We start from the raw sequence: 18,012 nt of genomic DNA, 5'->3' as shown, positions 1-18,012 counted from the left end.
AAGGGTGCTTCAGTGTGGGGCTAGATGGCAGGCAGCCCCTACACTGAAGCACCCTCATGCTCCAGCCAGCCAGGCAGTGTCTACACATGCACTGCTGCATAAAAAAATACCTCTGGAGCATGATAGTACTTGTATTTACAAGTATAAGCCTGCCCCAGAGTTTGTTAGTTTTGTATGCCCTAATAGCACCACATGTGTAGATGTGGAGATGTTTACTGCAGAACTAATTAGGCAGCTCCACAGTAAACGTCTCATGTAGATATATCCACTGGCTGTGTCTATACATGCATTTGATGCAGAGCTGGTTTACTTGCAAATAAACTACTTGTAAGTAAACACTCCCAGGCAAGCAGCTACATGTGCATGGATGTGGGAGCTGATTTGCTGCTCATGGTGCAAAATGCTCCAGCTTTCTGGGGTCCTGCAATAGGCCCCCGCCAACACCAGGGAGAGATCAAGGCTCCAGCCACAGCTGCCTGTGGCCAGAGGCCATCTTTATAAACCAGCCCTGCTCCCTGGCCAACTGTGTTTCTGGACAAAAGCAACGTGCAGAGCATGGAGGCAGCACACAGCAGCTCTCACGCCGCAGCCTCCCCACACCATGGCTACTCCAGTCCCTGTCCCTTGCAGCAATGCCCAGTGACCTGGGCCCTACTGGCCCACTACACCAGCAACTGGCTAACCCATAGCCATCTGGTTCCTGCCAGCTCCTCTATACACAGTGACTACCTGCTTGGTCCCACCATGCTGTCCCAGGGCTGCTGCAGCCATGCACTGCTTTCTGGATCCCCTCCTGCTGGCTGGACCCTGGCAGGAATGCCAACAACGACCTCCAGGATGCCACCACCAGGGCCATCCTTGCCTTCCTGGGCCTCCAGCACTGCCGCCTCTGGGCCCGCTGGGCCAGCCAGGACTAGTGGCTGCGTATCATCCATCACACCTGGGACAACAAGCAGTGGCTGGAGGCATTCTGCATGACTGAGGCCACCTTTCTGCACCTCCTGGAGCAGCTCCACACACACCTGGAGCAGCAAGCACCACCATGCGGCAACCTATCCCCACGGACACCTGGCTCTGGCCATGCCCTCCAGCCTCTGCTACATCAGCCAGCTCTTCAGCATGGGCAGGGTGACTGCTGGGTAGGTCATCCTGGAGGTGTGAGGCACTCTTCGAAACATGCTGGGGCACACCATACTCCATGTGTATGACCCCATGGAGGTGATGGCAGGGTTCCGTGACCTGGGATTCCCACAGTGCACTGGGGCTCTGGATGGGACTCACATTCCCAGCATGTGCCTGCCCCTTATTACAGCTGCCAGGGCTTCCACTCCATTGTGCTCCAGGCCATTGTTGACCACCGTGGTGCCTTCACCAACATAAGTGCCCATGACGCCCGCATGTTTCAGAACTCTGCCCTGCCAGCCCTGGTGCATAGTTGGCACTTCCCACAAGGGGGCGCTAGACCTCCAGCTAGGCACTGTGGTGGTCCCTCCTCACCTCATCTGGGACCCCACCTACCTGCTTCTCCCTTAGCTCATGCAGCCCTACACTGGCCAGCTGGACCCCTCCCAGGCCCAGAACCACATGCTGGTAGAGTGCACCTTCAGCCACCTCAAGAGATGCTGGCGCACCCTTACCTGCCTGCCTCAAGTTCACCAGCGACAACATCCCCTAGATCATCGTCACAGCCTGCATGGTGCATAACATCTGCGAGGCCCTGGCAGAAGCTCTTCCATGAGGCCTGGGCACAGCAGGTGGAGGACGCCTGGCAGTGGCAGCACCAGCTGTGGCGGGCCCCCTCTGCAGTGGACCTTGAAGGCACAAACAGGTTTTTATAAATTAATTAACCCTTGCTGTTGCCCTGGACCATTGTTCTAATGCATATCTACTTTACCTACAAGCCAATTCCCAAAAGCAAACTCCTAAATTCCATTTTCTAGCCATCAGAGGTTACATGGTTGGCTGCGCCTCCTGGCTGGGGCTGAGTCTGCGGAGCTGTTGAGCCAGGTGCTGGCCTGAGTTCCCTGAGCTCCTGGTGGGGGCTGGAGGCAGGGAGCTCAGTGGGATGAGCTACTGGCACCCTGAGGTGCCCTCCCTCAGCAACAAGTCACTGCAGGTGCCAGGCTGGAGTCGGGGCTCGGGTAGGCTGCCTGTGCTGCTGTACATAGAACAGCTGCAGCCTGGGTCCTGGGGCAGAAGGTTGGCATCGAGGTGCCATATAATGGGCAAGGACTTGTGGGCACTCCCTGACCAATGATTGTCATTGGTGATGGTGACCCACTGGGCCTGCAATGCCTTGACCTTTATGTGGCACTGCCATGCTGACTGGTCATACCCATGCACCTGCATCCTGCCTGACAGTCCCTCATAGATGTGGGCACTGGAGTGCCTGCCCCATGCAAACTGCTGCTCCACCTCTGCCTTGCCCCACAGCACCACAAGGTCACCAATCTCCTCCTGCAACCAGCTGGGAACCTGGGAGGCAGCATGTGGCATTGGCGATGATGCCATCAGGGCTCCCACATTGGCTCTCCAGGCCTCCATGTGACTTTCCCTGTACTGCCGTGCTTGGGCAGCTGCCTGCAGCTCCCAGCACAGGGGCACAGCATGGGACAAGAAGCCATGCAGCAAGGCAATGCCTCACAGCACCTGCAGGCTCTGGGCAGGCTGCTGGGGGGTGGCTGCAGGCAGCTGGTGCTGGTCCTGGTGGCCAGGAACTAGCTGCAGCTGGGTCCAGTGCTGGCAGGCCTGGAAGAAGCCTGCAAAACCCTACAGGGCTGAACAGCACAGGCCTGGTAGCCGCACAGCACTGTGGTGCCAGGCAGCAGCACCAAGAGGCAGGCAGGTTGGCACAGGTAGCCCATGGCCTGTGCAGGAGCAGCAAAGGCCAAAAGTTCCCCCAGGCTCCCTGCTATTGTGTTCTGGGCTCAAAATATTTGCAGACTTTTAAAGGACCTGGGGCTGAGGCTGCCATAGAAGGCTCCCAGCCCCAGGGCCCTGGGGTTGTAATGAGGTTTCATAGCTGGTAAGGTTGGAAGGGACCTAATTAGATCATCAAGTCCAACCCCCTGCCATGGGCAGGAAAGAATGCTAGGGTCAAACGACCCCAGCTAGGTGATTATCTAACCTCCTTTTGAAGACTCCCAGGGTAGGAGCAAGCACTACTTCCCTTGGAAGTTGGTTCCAGCTCCTAGCTGCCCTAACTGTGAACTAGTGCCTCCTGATGTCTAGCCTGAATCTACTCTCAGTCAACTTATGGCCATTATTCCTTGTTACTCCTGGGAGTTCTCGGAGGAACAGGGACTCCCCCATTGCCTGTTGGTCCCCCCTGACTAGTTTGTAAACGGCCACTAGATCCCCACTCAGCCTTCTCTTGTGGAGGCTGAACAGGTTCAGGTCCCTTAGCTTCTCATCTTAGGGCCTGCCCTGCTGATCCCTGATCATGCGAGTGGCCCTCCTCTGGACCCTCTTGATGCTGGCCACATTCCTCCTGAAGTGCGGCACCCAGAACTGGATGCAGTACTCCAGCTGTGGCCTGACCAATGTCACACAGAGGGGAAGGATCACCTCCTTGAACCTGCTCGTGATGCATCTATGGATGCATGAGAAGGTGCAGTTAGCCTTCCTGACCGTGTCCTCACATTGGCAGCCCATGGTCATCTTGGAATGAATAATGACTTTGCTGCCTCTGTGCTGACAAGTTCCCCAGCCTGTAGGTATGCTGCTGGTTCTTCCTCCCCAGGTGCAGTACCCTTCATTTGTCAGTGTTGAAACCCATCCTATTCTCATCTGCCCACCTCTGTAACCTGTCCAGATCTAGCTGTAGCCTGTCCCCCCAGTGGCAGGGTTGGCCCCCTAGTGGCAGGGCTGACTGGGAGAAAATCTGCTCCTGGTTGGTGTCTCCACATGCATTACTGTGCAGTAAGTACTTGCAAGTAAATTTGCTATTTGCATTTTCAGGTAGCAAATTTACTCATGAGTTGCAAATTTTACTGTGCAGTAAATGTGTGCACATGTAGATGCACATGCTTACTGCACAGTAAACTATGCGACTGAGCAGTAAAGTGTCTTGTGTAGATGCACCCACTGTGTCTGAACAATACTTTATCATTTACTAATTATTTTTGAAACAATTGAACCCAACCTTTCATGGTGTTATTGACATACCTTTCTTGATGTTATTGGCATAGCACTCACAAAGTCACCATCCACTGCTTTTTAAATTACTGTCACTGTCACTGACACTGACACATGTCCAACTCATCTGTAGGTATTGTATTGGTTGGGGGATTGCAAAAGCCCATTCACTTTCTGGTTTTCCCAGTAATATTTTTTTCTTCTACTTGATTGGCTGACTGTGCCATTCCATGAGACTTTTGGAACAGCTTCCAACAGAGACCACAAAACAGCTGCTTCTTTTGATAGATGGTCAGCTTGTTCATTTCTCCATTGCAGTGGACTGTAGCAAGGTGGCATCCATAAGCACCTGGAAGCCCAAAGAATTATCTTTTTGCTCTGCTTGCTCTGGGAACAGTCTCCCTTCACTCTCCTATCATGTTTTAACGTCTTTTATGGTTATAAAAGGGAGGCTGCCCCAGGGCTTCCCAGGCCTGGTCTTGTTCTAATGACCAGGAAGCCAGATTTTCCATTTCCCACAGAAAAATTGAGAAAACCACGAATGTCCTGGTTTTATCAGAGAAAATGCGGATTTTCTCTTTTAGCAGAGAAACCCTTGGACTTCCTGCTTTTGCAAAGAGCTCTGCAGGCTGGTAGAGTTCCAGCCTGCAAGACATGTTTGCAAAAATGGCGGGAAAGTCCAAAACCTGCCCAGAGGGAGAGTGAGAGGGGGAAGGGTGGGCCCTGAGGCTTTTAGTCAGTTGCAAGGCTTAGTTCAAGCTCATTTTCCTCCTGGAGCCTGTTAACTGGTAAGTGGGGCTTGCAGGGGGCTGGGGAGTTATGAGGCAAGGCTGGGGAGGAAGCTGGCTGGGGGCAGAGGGAATGGGGAGGTGTTCAGGAAATAGACGGAGTGCCTGCCCAGTGCCACCAAGAGCGGCTTCCTTTAAGGTCTACTAGAGCCTCTTTGGTTTCACATGCCCCCGGCTGGGTACTCCAGCCACGAATGGGGAGGTGCTGGGGAAATACAAAGAGTGCCTAGCTGGCTCCACATCTCTCTGTTCATGGCTAGAGTGCCTAGTCAGGGGCACATGAAACTGAAGTGTCTCTAGCAGCCCTTAAAGGGAGCTACATGTGAAGGTGCTGGCCGGGATCAGGGAGATGTGGAGCCAGCTGGGCACTCCATGTTGTTCACTGTCAGGGGGTGGGGGGGAGTCACGCCCCCAGATTTGTGCAAGGGACAGACTGCACGCTCAAGCTCCCACCCTGATTCCCTCCCATGGGGCGAATGTAGCCCTGCAGGCATGACCTAGTGTGGCTGGGAACAGTGGGGCCGCGCCAGGATCTGCTTGGTCCCTGCTGCCCTGGCAATGTACCTCCTGTGCCTGCCACCGCTTTGAGTGGCAGAGCCCCGTGCTGTTTCCCTCAGTGCAGCCCAGGGTGCAGGAGGCACATCACCAGGGCAGCACGGAGCAAGCAGCTGCTATGAGATCCCCGTCCAGCTCCTCTGTTCCGAACCCCAGTCACGGGGAGGGGAACAGGGTGGCAGATTGCCATTAAAGGCCCCCCATAGACCTGCTGGTGGCAGAAGTGAGGGGCATCAGCAGGGCTGTGGGGGCCTTTAATTTTAATCATGCATTTTGAGGTTTTTATCAGAGGATTTGGAGTTTTTTATCACAGAATTTGCAATTTTTTATCATGGAAAACCAGGATCCCTGCTAATGACCACCTGGTGCCTGTGGTCCTTTGCTTTATGGGCTAATTGCATGGCTCCATACCTCCCACATACCATGCCCCATGCCTCACAGATGGCATCATCATAAATGTTCTTTTTGTCACATGCCTACACTCACATAGCCCTCCTCCAGGCCCTCAGACCCTTGGTCTCTCCCACAGTCCCACTTGAGTCTCCAGGCCCTTCAGGCCCTCACTAAGCCACTCTCTGGGCTGCCAGAGCTCTCAGTCCCTTGCTCAATTCCTCTCCAGGCTGAAGGATCCCTTGGTTCCCTCATTTGTCCCCTTCCTGGGTTCTCAGACCTCTCAGTCATCCCACTCTTCACCCCTCTCTGGGATGCCAGATCCTTGGGTCTCTCATGTGGCCCCTTACTGGACCTCTCTCTATACCTGGCCCCTCACTGGGCCACTGGACACTTCTGGTTTCACTCCACTATTCCCAACCCCTCACCCGGCCTCACTATTCCTGGCCCCTCACTGGGCCACTGGACTTCCTCAGCCCTTGCCTGGGCCTCTGAGCTCTTCTGGTGCCACTCTCTCTTTAGGCCCCACTCTGAGCCTCTGAACCCCCCTGGTCCTGGTCTTTTCTGGCCCCTAGCTGGACCTCTGAACCCTCTGGGACTGCTCTTCCTTGGCCCCTTGCCTGGGCCTCTGGACCATTTGGTCCTGCCTTTGCTTGTATTTGGGGGCCTTTCCCCACCAAGGGGTGTACCACAAGACAGTGGAGGCTGTGGTTTTAGGGTGCCCCAAACTTGCCCTTCCCTGGGGTTTGGTCCTGGTGGCACTTTCTAGGGGCTGCTCTGCCACGAGCGGTCGGTCCCACCACCATGACCCCAAATCCAACTGCCTGCTTATTTCCTGCATTTTCATCACTCTGATAAAACACACTCCAGACACCCTTGAAACTCATTTTTCTCCGTGATAATAGAAACAAGTATGCACAGATCAGATTGTCTTCCTGTTCAGTTGGAATGGCTTTGAAAATAGGGTGTGCCCTCACTTCTATTTGGGCTTCACAAACCTGTTCCTGAACATTTGAGGTAAGACCCCATATTGATATTTTAAATTCCTTTAGTGTAACCCAGGACTGGCCAACTTCTTAATAGCAGGGCCTGCACCAGCAGGAACATGCTGCAGGGCCACGCCGTGCCCCCTGCTGCACCAGGCATGCAGGAGCTCTCTACCCAACCCTGCGCTAGGTGTGCTAGTGCTTCTCCACTCCTCCCCACCCCGCCAAAAGGGCATGTGGGCACTTCCCCGCTTTCCTTCCTGAACAAGTTCTACCTGTCCATGACAATACTCCAGTCATGTGAATAATCCCACCACATCTCCATTATCCCAATTAAATCACAGTACCTCCAATTCTTCCCGCTTATTTCCCATGCTTCTCGCATTGGAAACATTTCAGGTAACTGACTAGTGTCTTAACTTCTCCCTAGTTAGAAATCTTTTAATTTCCTATCATCTAAATTTATCCATAGCTAATTTGTTCTGTTTTATATTATATAAATACATTACCCAGTTTCTTTAAAAAAAACTGTATGGTAATATTTATTGATGTTTTCTGCCTTTTTGTATAATTATTGACAATTTTTCTATCTCCAGCTAATATGTACCTTTTCCAGTATATGATACCTCCGTTCTTTTCTATCTTTTGAACCTTTTCCTTATTATCCTTGGCTATATGTATTACATAGATATATTACAGAGCTTTGTAATTAGTCTTAGCATTTACATTTATTTATTAACTTCCAATTTATATTCATTGCCCTTTTTCTATTTGTTCTGGAATGGAAGGGTGCTATTGCCATATCCTCTCTTTAATTAAGATATTTTTAAATCTTATTTACAATCATAATATTATGATACATTTAGGAAAAGATATATTCTCAAACCAAAAAAAAGCTATACTTCAAACAAAGATATACTCTCAAACAAAAAAAAGCTTCAGTTATGACTGAGACTACAAATAATTTAGGTTAAATTACCTTACAAATAGATTGCAATTATTCCAAAACCAAAACCCCAGGGAATTCACAACTAAAGTTAAACTTAACCGCAATTCAAATATGATATGGAACATTCAATTTAAACACAGTATGGAAATGCAGCTAGGGTACTTCATCCCGCTATTATAATACAATTATGTATGTTTGGTTTGATTAAAGCATTTTGGAGCAGATCAGGAGGCACAGATTTTTTTTAAAAGACATTACGGTAGATCCTCATCCAGTGGTATTATCATCAGCCCATTTACTTTAGCGAAGCTATGACATCTTGCATCAGCTGAAGATCTGTGCCACGAGGTTTTCTCTTTCTTACCCCTCCCTTCATAATGTCATTGCCAGTCCTTGAAATGATGAACATGGAGTCTAGTTTATGAATTGCTGAGCATCCTCTGAAAACACTGGCAATTAAAGGCACTATATACTTGCTGAATGGGGCTCATAGCAAGGTTGTCATTGAGAGACAGTCCTCAGATGCTTATAATTGTTCTGTGGCCTAAAGTGATTTGATTAAAGAGTTGTGAAACCCAGCAGCTTTCTGGGAAGGACTTCAGCCAGTCAGAACCTAGAAAAAATGAAGAGTTTTCATACTCTAAGTTAAACCAACTTCTCACATACAAGCCTACCCACTCTACTGCTTAATGGCTCTATCCAAACTATTTTAATTCAATTCAAAAAGACATTATTGGCAGGACAGTGTTACCTTACCACAGGAAAAAGAGCATGTTCTTTCCTCACAGCCCCTACTGTCACATAAATGTCTTTCTTTCATCTCTTGAGTGTATCTCAAAACCATATGATTGTGCTACTGTTGAGGGGATTGCTGATTTAGTTTTTTAACAGATCTAAATCTTGTTTGCAGGCTTGTTTGCACCTGCATGGCAATACTTAAAACTTTTGATTCAGCTTTTCTAATACACATCCAATTTCTGTCACTGTCTTCAGAGGAATTCTGCTTTAAGGACTCAAATTTTAGCCTACCAGAAGGATCAGGGAGAGCACATAGCTCAAAGAAAAGACATTACCCCATTGGCATCACACTTTGCAAGCAAACAATTGTCTTTTCCAGTAATCCATGGGACCCCCCCCACCCCTTCTTTTTATTTTTCGGGGGAGCGCAGTAGGAGCAGCTATTGATGCCTGGAGTTTCTCTAGCTCTTCCCCACCCCCTGTATTCCCCAGTTCTGTATGTGCCAACAGGGTTGCCTGACACCATACAAGGCACAAAATAAAGGCAAAGAATTAAATTGATCTCTAAGGGTCTGAAAGCAGATGCTGCTGTTGCTGGTATGAATGTTTAGCACTTGCAGCTGAGTTTGGATTCTCCTTCCCTGTCAGGTTTATCCAGATGACAGCAAGGGGACAAGAAGGTGAATGTCAGCTTCTTTGAGAGTGTACTGCAAGCTAGCTGTGAATTTTTTTCATCTGGCCGTTCTCCCATGTAACAAGCATTTCTTCTGTTAATACTGAGATGGAAGCTTTCTGCACTGAGTCTCACCCATTCCATGCCTGCGCTATAGTCTACTTTCTACCTAATGACTAGGAAATACCAAAATGACTCCTGGCTGATAAGTTCTCAGTTTTGTGGCTGAGTTGGGAGTGCACTGTCATTTCACGTGAGCTTTAGTGTGCCATTGAGTCAGGGAAGTCTCCATTACAGCCAAAGCTCAACATCCAGCTGCTGCTTTCAGGTAAGCACTTCAGCCCTTCAATAGAAATTGGCTCAGTTGTTCCTCAAATAAAGCTGTGAGGAGAAAAGATAAATAGTGACCATGACAAATGGCACATTCCTAAGAAAGACACAGAGTTTGCAGCACCAAAAAAGTGTGTGTATTGGGGAGGGGTCGTGTAAAAAAAGATAAAGTATAAGGTAAAGAAGAATAAAACTGTTTGTTTAAACAGCTGGTTTTAGAAACAAAGCAGACCATTACTCTGTGAGAAGGGATATTAAACCAACAATGATTCTGAAGACATGAATCACTAAGTTTTGTCAAATATTTTATATCAGAAACTGGACAATCAAGATCGTGTGAAGTGTTTGTTCTTGAAGCTGTTGACAAAAATGGCGAGAAGCTCAGTGCAGTTAACAGATCAGAGTAATGGGTCTAGTTTGTAACAATTAGAGAATGATCTAACCTAATCTTTTGAATTTTTTTTTCCACAAATCATGATGAGCTGGGGAGGAGCACAAAGAATGGGAATAAAAAACTACCACCATTTAGTAAATCTAAATTAAACAGGACAGATACTATCAATGACCATCTTCAGGGTAATTGAACTCTGAGCATTAGGTGGCAAAGCTTATACTGAACAAATTATGTAAGGCAATTTTGCTAGCTATTTTTAATGGGTTACAAAGTTAATGGGCCACAGAAGAGTAATGGCTTACTGCACTTTAGTAAATTTTATACAGTGTTTCTTGGGATTTTGTTTTTTGTGAAGTTGACTTAAAACTGGCATGGATTTGAGCAGTGAGCATGGATGTTGGAGTAATGGACTGCAATCTGGAGAGTAATGGATTGGAAAAATTGATGCCAACTGTACTGCATTCAGCTCATAGAGGACTATATCAGTGGGTCTAGTTTTCTTTAATATCTTAATGAATTATATGGATGAAGCTAGGCAGCATTTAAAGTAACTTCACAAAGATGGCGGAGGTTTGTATACTGCAGAAAATGTGTACAGGGATCTCAAAAATTTGAGCAAAAGTACAGGAAAGAGAAAATTAAGATTTGAGATTGATGACTGCACCTATAGGAAAATAGAAAAAATGTTGCCATGGGAATGAGTTGTTTGAAATACAACAGCTCCAAAAGAGTTTGAGCAATAGTGGGAAACAAATTAGAAATGATGTTGCAATGCATTTTGGCAGAAAACAAAAGTTTGTGTAACTTCAAGATGCACATGCAAGTACCATGCTAAAGTCAGAAAGCAGAGCAATAGTGTTCTCGATAACGCTGGTTAACCACCTAGAACACCAGGCATGGGGATGGACAACCTGGGATAACGTTGTATTTTTTCGGGATACTTATGTGTTCAGGAAAGAATTGCCCTGCTGGTGACCAAACGTGGGTGTTCAGGGTATGGATGCATGTAACAGTTGAACCATTCCAAAATTTCACTGATTGGAAAGTAGTTCATAATTATGTGAGAAGTGCTGTAGCTTCAACACCATAGGGTGGGACTCAGCACTCAGCCCAGCATGGCTCCCAGTGGGCAAGTAGTCAGTGGGGAGTACTTGCACCCATGCATGACTTTTGGCTGGGAGAGTTCAACACACTTCAGGTAGCATGCAATTAACTGACATCTACAGTGTGGTTGCCTGAGGAAAGATAGGGGAGGGAAGTGTTTAGACCCATGCCTGGGGAAGCATCATGAAAGAGTACAGTCTAGTAAGGAGTGAGGACACTGCTGCTGGTTGTTAGAAAGATCAATTTTATTGAACAAGCAATGTAAGGGAACTTATTGATTAAAAAGTGACAAAAAAGTTTTTAAAATGGGCAGTAGAGTTCTGGCCGCGTACCAGAGGGGGCAGCTGTAGCCCCTGGGGAGTGAGGCATGATCTAGTGTGGGATGCCTGGAGGACTGACCAGCCCTGTGTCATGGCATGCTTGGTGTCCACATGTAACACTAAACTGATTCACAGTGAAATGGTTCAAAATTCCAAATTTTCTCCTATATATAATATATACTTTTCCCCATAAATCAGCGCCTAAGATTGGGGTGAGTGTTTTAAGTGAGAAAGGCATTTTCTTTGCTGCAAATGCAGCAAGACTTGGGACAGTGAATGCCTTGCAGTTATCAAGATGGCAAAGTCCTATTGGCTGGACACTAGTTTTTGCCTGTCGGCAAGAGAGGTATCTTGATGAGGTTATTGATGTGGAAATACTTTATTTACAGGAACTTATATAATGAACTACTTACAGTAATAAACTAGCGGTCTTGCTACTGCCTGTGGAAGAGTCTGGGCACCTAACCTTGTGTGATGTAGAGCAGGTCCTTTTGGGAACACAGAGGAAAACAGTCTGGATGAGACAGCTGGCAGCAGGAATGTGCTGGTGCCACACTTCTCGGACATGCTGTTATACTCAGTCACACAGGTGGCCATGACTCTGGAAAAAATCTTTTTTTCTACATTTTTTCCTTCTAAAAATAAGGTGCTTGTTTAATTTTTTTTTTTTTGGGGGGGGGTGGGGGAGGGTGTTGTGTGTGAGAAAACATGGTAGTACTTGGATTTTTCAAGGCAGCTGTAAACTAGCTGAGTAGGGTTGTATACAGCATGAAGGCTGCTTCATGTTAAAGTAACATTTAAACCAATCGGTTACATGTGTCCATAACCTTAGATGACCAGAATAAAATAAGGTGATAGCTATAGATTGGCCAAGACAAAAGGGGAAGAGAGAGGTTGTCCTATGACCCATGGGGCAGTCCCTCTTGTGTTCCTCGTCTTGTTCTAGAGGTAGTGGTAAGTCATGTTTCTTCTGGGAGTCCTCAGTTTTTGTGGAAATCTCTGCTAGATGGTAATGTTTCTTCTCACTATACCTCCATCACTAGAGCTCTCCATATACAAACATCTACTGTCTGGAAAGTTACCATATCCCTTTGCACTGCTGTGTCTGTAGATCAGTTCCTCACTCTAATGGATTCCTGTCAGTCTGAAACACTAAACTTGCTACTCTGACTATACCTGGGTCAGCAAAACATGACCCGCAGGCTGGATCCAGCCCACCAACTGAGATGGGGGACGCCTGCCGATTGATTCAGTCTGGCCCACAGCTGCCCCCACAGCACTCTGCGGGGGACTGAGCCCCACTTGGGGCAGCCCACGATGTGCCCCAACCCACATCTGCTGGCCCGGACCCCAGCCCTGGCCCTGGCCAGCATGCATAGCTTCCTGACAGGCCTGCTTCCTGTGTGACTGTAGCCGCCCAGGTACTGCTTGGCTTGCCCTACAGCCGGCAGCTCCTTCTCCTCCTTCTGCCTCTGCTGCACCTCTTTGGGTCGGGGGGAAGCTTCAGCTGGGCAGTTCCTGCCCCCGTGCCCAGGGCTCCAGCTCCCAGATGCCTTTCATCCACTCAGCTGCCCTCAGGTGGCTGCTCATCGCGTCAGGCAGGCGGAGTGGGTGGAAGGCAGCCAGGATCTGGAGCTGGAGCCCCAAGCACTGGGCAGGAGGCACCTAGTTGCAGGTTCCCCCCTGCCCAGAGAGGTGCAACAGAGGCAGGAGGAGGAGGAGGAGGAGGAGGAGGAGAAGGAACCACTGAAGGCATGGCAACCCAAGCAGTATCTGGGTGGCTACAGTTGCACAGGGAGCAGACCTGCTGTGTGCATGCTGGTTGGGGCTGGGGCTACAGCCAGGGCTGAGGCTGGGGCCAGAGCTGACAGGCATGGGCAAAAGAGTGGGGCTGGCTGACCTGGGTGGAAATGGGTAGGGCTTGGGCCCCTGCAGAGTGCTGCCAGGGCAGCTGCAGGCCACACCTGCAATGCACTGCCCAAGCAAGCTCTGCTGCATGCATCCCTGCTCCCTTCCTCCCCCTACCCCTTTTGGGACAATTTCTTAAAATTCTCCTGGTAGGCATAGGCTCGAATTCCCTCAAGCTTTCTCCAAGTGAACGGGGGCAAATGTTGGGCTTGTCTTCTAATGCAGCCACACACTATGCATAATATCACAGTGCCTTGACCACTCCACATTTCCCTGATCTCTATACAATTCCTTTGCTTTCTTAGTCTTGATTCCAGCATCCAAGGTTTTTTGTTGGTTTATTTTTTGCATATTTTCAAATATTATACCTCTTTCAAACATGGTTGTGTCCCTGTCATTGCATTGCTTTGCATGTCTGTCTCTCTCTCTCTATGCTCATGCCAAGGATAAATACTGAGTTAATGAGCTTAAAACAGACCACAGGCCTTGCCCGGCTCTCATACATGCAATACTCCCCATTGAATTTACCTTTACAGCTTTCTCCCTCAACCCAAAAAGTTGGGTATAGTGTTGCGAAGAATGAAAACCATAAAAATAGGTTAAAATGATAATACACGAAGGATGCTTAATGTAGTGCAATGTCCAATCCCTCTTACCTGTCTGAAGAACTTGTATCAGGGGTCCTATACTGTTGCCCCTCACCAAACTACAAGGAAAGGGCCAAAAATGCAATCAAAGGGCTATACATGTGCTCTGGGGCAGGGGGAGTGGGAGCTCTTTAATTAGGGAGGCTCCAAGAGCCACTCTGATTAAAGTGCCCGGAGCGTCTTCAAAATGGTGACAGGGGCACCTTATCTAAAGCTTGTTCAACAAACTTTAGATAAAGTGCCCCTACCACCATTTTGAAGCTCAAGGATGCTGATACATGAAATGGGGAGGCTGGCTGGAGCAATTAATCAAGTCTGCTTCGACGAGCGCATCAGAGCAGCCCCCACACTCATGTATAGGCACCCAAAATGATTTGAGGTGTAGACAAGACAGTTTCATCTATACTGATTTTGTGTTCATACAGTGTCCAACATAATGGGACACTGTATGAACTGGTTGGGCCCTCCAGGCACAACCGCCTTATAAAGTATGTTGATACTAAGAAATCTCATTACATCACAATGCCAAGTTTTGGCACAGTGCAAGTATATATTAGCAATGAAAATAAGCTCGTTACTGTCTGCATATGGAGGATAATTAAGTTAAAACAAAAAGTCCAAATTAAGAGACTTGTATCTCCTTGTCTTAGATGTCATTTAGCTTCCCAAAATGATCTCTACCCCCTCCAGAGTGAAATGAGCTCTCCGGGAGCACAAGTGTCTTTTTAAATATGAGCACAAAGGAGTGAGTGTTCCCTTTGCCTTTGTTTAAGTGCCATTCCCCAGTGCTTATCCTCTTGCTGCCTCGTAACCTTTTGATGCTGGAGAAGAATTCTCATCTGTGCCCGTACATCCCAGGTAACCGCTGGCAGGACACAAAGTCCTGGCTGGTTTCCAAGGCAGATCAGCCACTGTCATCTTCTGATCTCCACTGAACGGAGTCCAAGCTCAGAGCTAAATACCCCGGTACTAATATAGCCACTCATCTCTGTGCCGTGGACTGAGACATCGGAGGGAATTGTTTCTACTTTAGTTTCTGTTTGCACTTCATAAGAAAGAAAACAAAAATGTCTTCTCATCACACAGCTGTATAGAGACAAGGCAGCCAGGTCAACCCAGCAACTCAGAGCAGGGATGAGGGAAACTCTATGATGTAATCTGCAACATCCTTGTGGCCACTTGGCATTGCATCTTCGGAGACCATATCAGGCTATTTAATTCAACAGCCCCTGCTTACTCCTTTCTCCCTAATTTAAAGCTCTCCTTATAAACCCTGTCTATTTGGTGCCCAAAGGTTTGGTACCAATTCCACTGAAGTGAATACCACCAAATTCAAAGACTTCTCTCATCACAGAGGGCATCAGTGCTTGTTCCTCAACCCAGTGCCTTATCTATGGAATCAGTCGTCTTTTTCTTGATTTCCTGGACTCAGATGGTCCCTAAGGTATTCTAATACTCCAGACTGTTACATGATCCATAATAGCCTCATACTCTTCTTCACTGGCATTTACATCCACAAAGAGTATATCCAGAGAGATTCCCCAATGATACACCAGTTCCCATAATTTACCCTGTAAACTGGAAGTCTTCACATCTACCTGTTTTCTACATCTGGTTGGAGGCCTGAGAGCAGATTCCTTATTGTGCAGTCACCAGTCAGGGTTATATTCCTGCCTTTCTTTCTGAGTGATTCCATTTCAGTGCTTGACTTCTGTCCCAGGTTGGGAAAGGTATAGGAACGTGTCCATTGCTGTGGATTGAATGATATGACACCATTTTTAATGCTTTCCCAGGGGTGACAGGATCCAAAGAAAGACACAGAAGAGGTAGTCTACTGTGTCCTTTTGTCTAAAACATGCTTTTTGTCTAAAAACATGCTTTTTCTCCATATCTGCTAATACATCTTTTCTCCCACTGGGTCTCAGCTCAGGTGGATTGTTCACCTCTAATGGCAACCAAAAGGCTGTACCAATCCTCACATGGTTTAGAAGTGGCTTGGAGTGTACAATCCAGTAATTCCGCAAAAGGTGTACCGCGAGAGCGCTAGAAGTGTGCCATAAGATCCCTGTGTGGGGAAGTAAATGCTCTTCCCCCACATTTGGCACCTTGTGCCTGCCCCAACTACTCCAGTGGCATCTGGAGCTGCTGCTTTGGGGACTGCAGGAGGGGCCATAGGGATGATCTTCAGCATGTAAGAGACTGCAGAAGCAGCACGGGCTGCCCTTGTCCCCTGCGGTACAGACTAGGGGTCGGAGCAGTGGGAGCAGTCAGTAGCAAGAGCAGGGCATGGCAGGATCAGTGATTCTCAACTTTTTAAACCTCAAGCCCTCCTCCCATCCCCATGGTTTTTCTGAATTTAGATCTGTCTCAGTGATGTTTTTAACTGGGGTGCTGCAAAATTCAGAAAAGTTGTGGAGGGAAACCTTGAGGCTAAAAAGTTTGAGAACCACTGGTATGGAACTAATCCGAGGCTCAAAGAAAGATGTATTAGGTGTCATTTTTAAGAGTACATCTCATCACTGATATGATTTCATCTGTCAGGGGAATGGAATATGTTATGTTTTGGAAAAATATATATACATATACGTTGTGGCTCATCCTTTGACTCTGAAGATGAGCATGACACCACTGTTGGTTTGGTTTCTGTGAGCATGTGAGTGGCTGCTCAGGCCAATTTGTGCTATGAACTGTCTGTGACACGCTAAGCAAGAGAGGCTGCATTGAGTTGCTTGATCAACAGCAGAAGTGCTGCTGTTGCAAAATTTACGCTGTTTGCTTTTCCGCTCAGCCTCAGAAGTTCTCTACTCAGCCTGTAGTTCCAGCATGGATGACGCTTCACCAGGTGGAACGATCATGAGCAAGATCTTCCCAAGACTCCAGGTCAATGTTGAAACATTTCAAGGATGACTTGAAGGAGTCCTTGAAATGTTTCTTCTGGCCTCCCTGATAGTGCTTTCCCTCCTTTAGCTCACAGTAGATCTTCATTGGCAGTAACACATCTGCCATCCTGGTGACATGGCCTGTTCATCTCATCTGTGCTTTCATCAGCAGAGTGTGGATGCTTGGAAAGCCTGCCCGAGTGAGAACCTCAGTGTCTGGGACCTTATCTTGCCACCTTAATTCTCATCAGTCTCCTCAGATACCCATGTGAAAGCAACTCAACTTCATAGCATAGCAGCCTTACATCATCCAGGTTTTGCATGCACACATCAGGATTGGCAACACAGTAGCTTTGTAGGCTTTCAGGTTTTTTTGTTGAATGATGCCTCTGCATTCCCACACATTTGCATGTAGTCTGCCAAAGGCCGTGCTTGCGTTGGCAGTTCTGGCATTGGTTTCATCATTGATGTGAACTGCACATAGCGGTGTACTGCTAAGATACGTGAACTTATGCACTGTCTGGAGGGTTTGGCCATTCACTGTGATGATAGGCTCTACATAAGGTTTTCCTGGTGCAGGCTGGTGCATCACTTGTGTCTTCTTAATGTTGATCATGACACCAAAGTTGTCACAAACTGAAAAGAAATGGTCCATACTCTGCTGCATGCCAGGCTCAGATTTGGCATTCAGGGAACAGTCATCAGGAAACAAAAGATCACAAACAATCACTTCCTGCAACTTCATCTTTGCCTGTAGCCTCCTCAAATTGAAGATCTTGCCATCAGTCTGGTATCTGATATCAATCGCAGTGTCACAGTCATGAAAGGCATCTGTAAGCATGGCAGAAAACATCATACTGAAGAGGACTGGGGCCAACACACAGCCCTGCTTGACTCCATTGGTGACTGGTAATGGTTCAGATGACTCACCATCATCCACGGCGCAAGCAAGCATGCCATCGTGGAACTGCCAAACCATTGCGATGAATTTCTCTGAGCAACCAAATTTTGTCATGACCTTCCAAAGGCCCTCCCAACTGGCTGCATCAAAGGTTTTTGTCAGGTCAACGAAAGTCACGTACAGGTTGGCGTTCTGTTTCTGGCACTTCTCCTGAAGTTGATGAGCTGCAAACACCGTGTCTATGGTCCCGCATCCTTTCCTAAAGCCACACTGACTCACAGGCAGGAACAGGTAAACATCAACATATCTCTTG

The 18,012-nt window shown here is 47.8% G+C and overlaps 1 protein-coding gene across 3 annotated transcripts in view; it reads left to right on the top strand.

The window, feature by feature from the left end:
- The window catches only part of TMPRSS9 (transmembrane protease, serine 9), an 82,198-nt gene that overhangs the window by 28,519 nt on the left and 35,667 nt on the right, over positions 1 to 18,012 (top strand). The window contains exon 2 of one of the 3 annotated variants that reach the window (XM_019550664.1): positions 9,192 to 9,544. The exons of the other annotated variants lie outside the window; for them this stretch is intronic. The gene's annotated coding sequence lies outside the window, so the exon portion shown is untranslated. The remainder of the gene's footprint in view (positions 1 to 9,191; positions 9,545 to 18,012) is intronic. 3 annotated transcript variants of the gene reach the window in all.

Source organism: Crocodylus porosus, unplaced genomic scaffold (genome assembly GCF_001723895.1).
Source record: "Crocodylus porosus isolate Cpor-Errol unplaced genomic scaffold, CroPor_comp1, whole genome shotgun sequence".
NCBI classification, from domain to species: domain Eukaryota; kingdom Metazoa; phylum Chordata; order Crocodylia; family Crocodylidae; genus Crocodylus; species Crocodylus porosus.
Note: the sequence above shows the minus strand (reverse complement) of the source record. Positions and strands in the feature narration are given on the sequence as shown.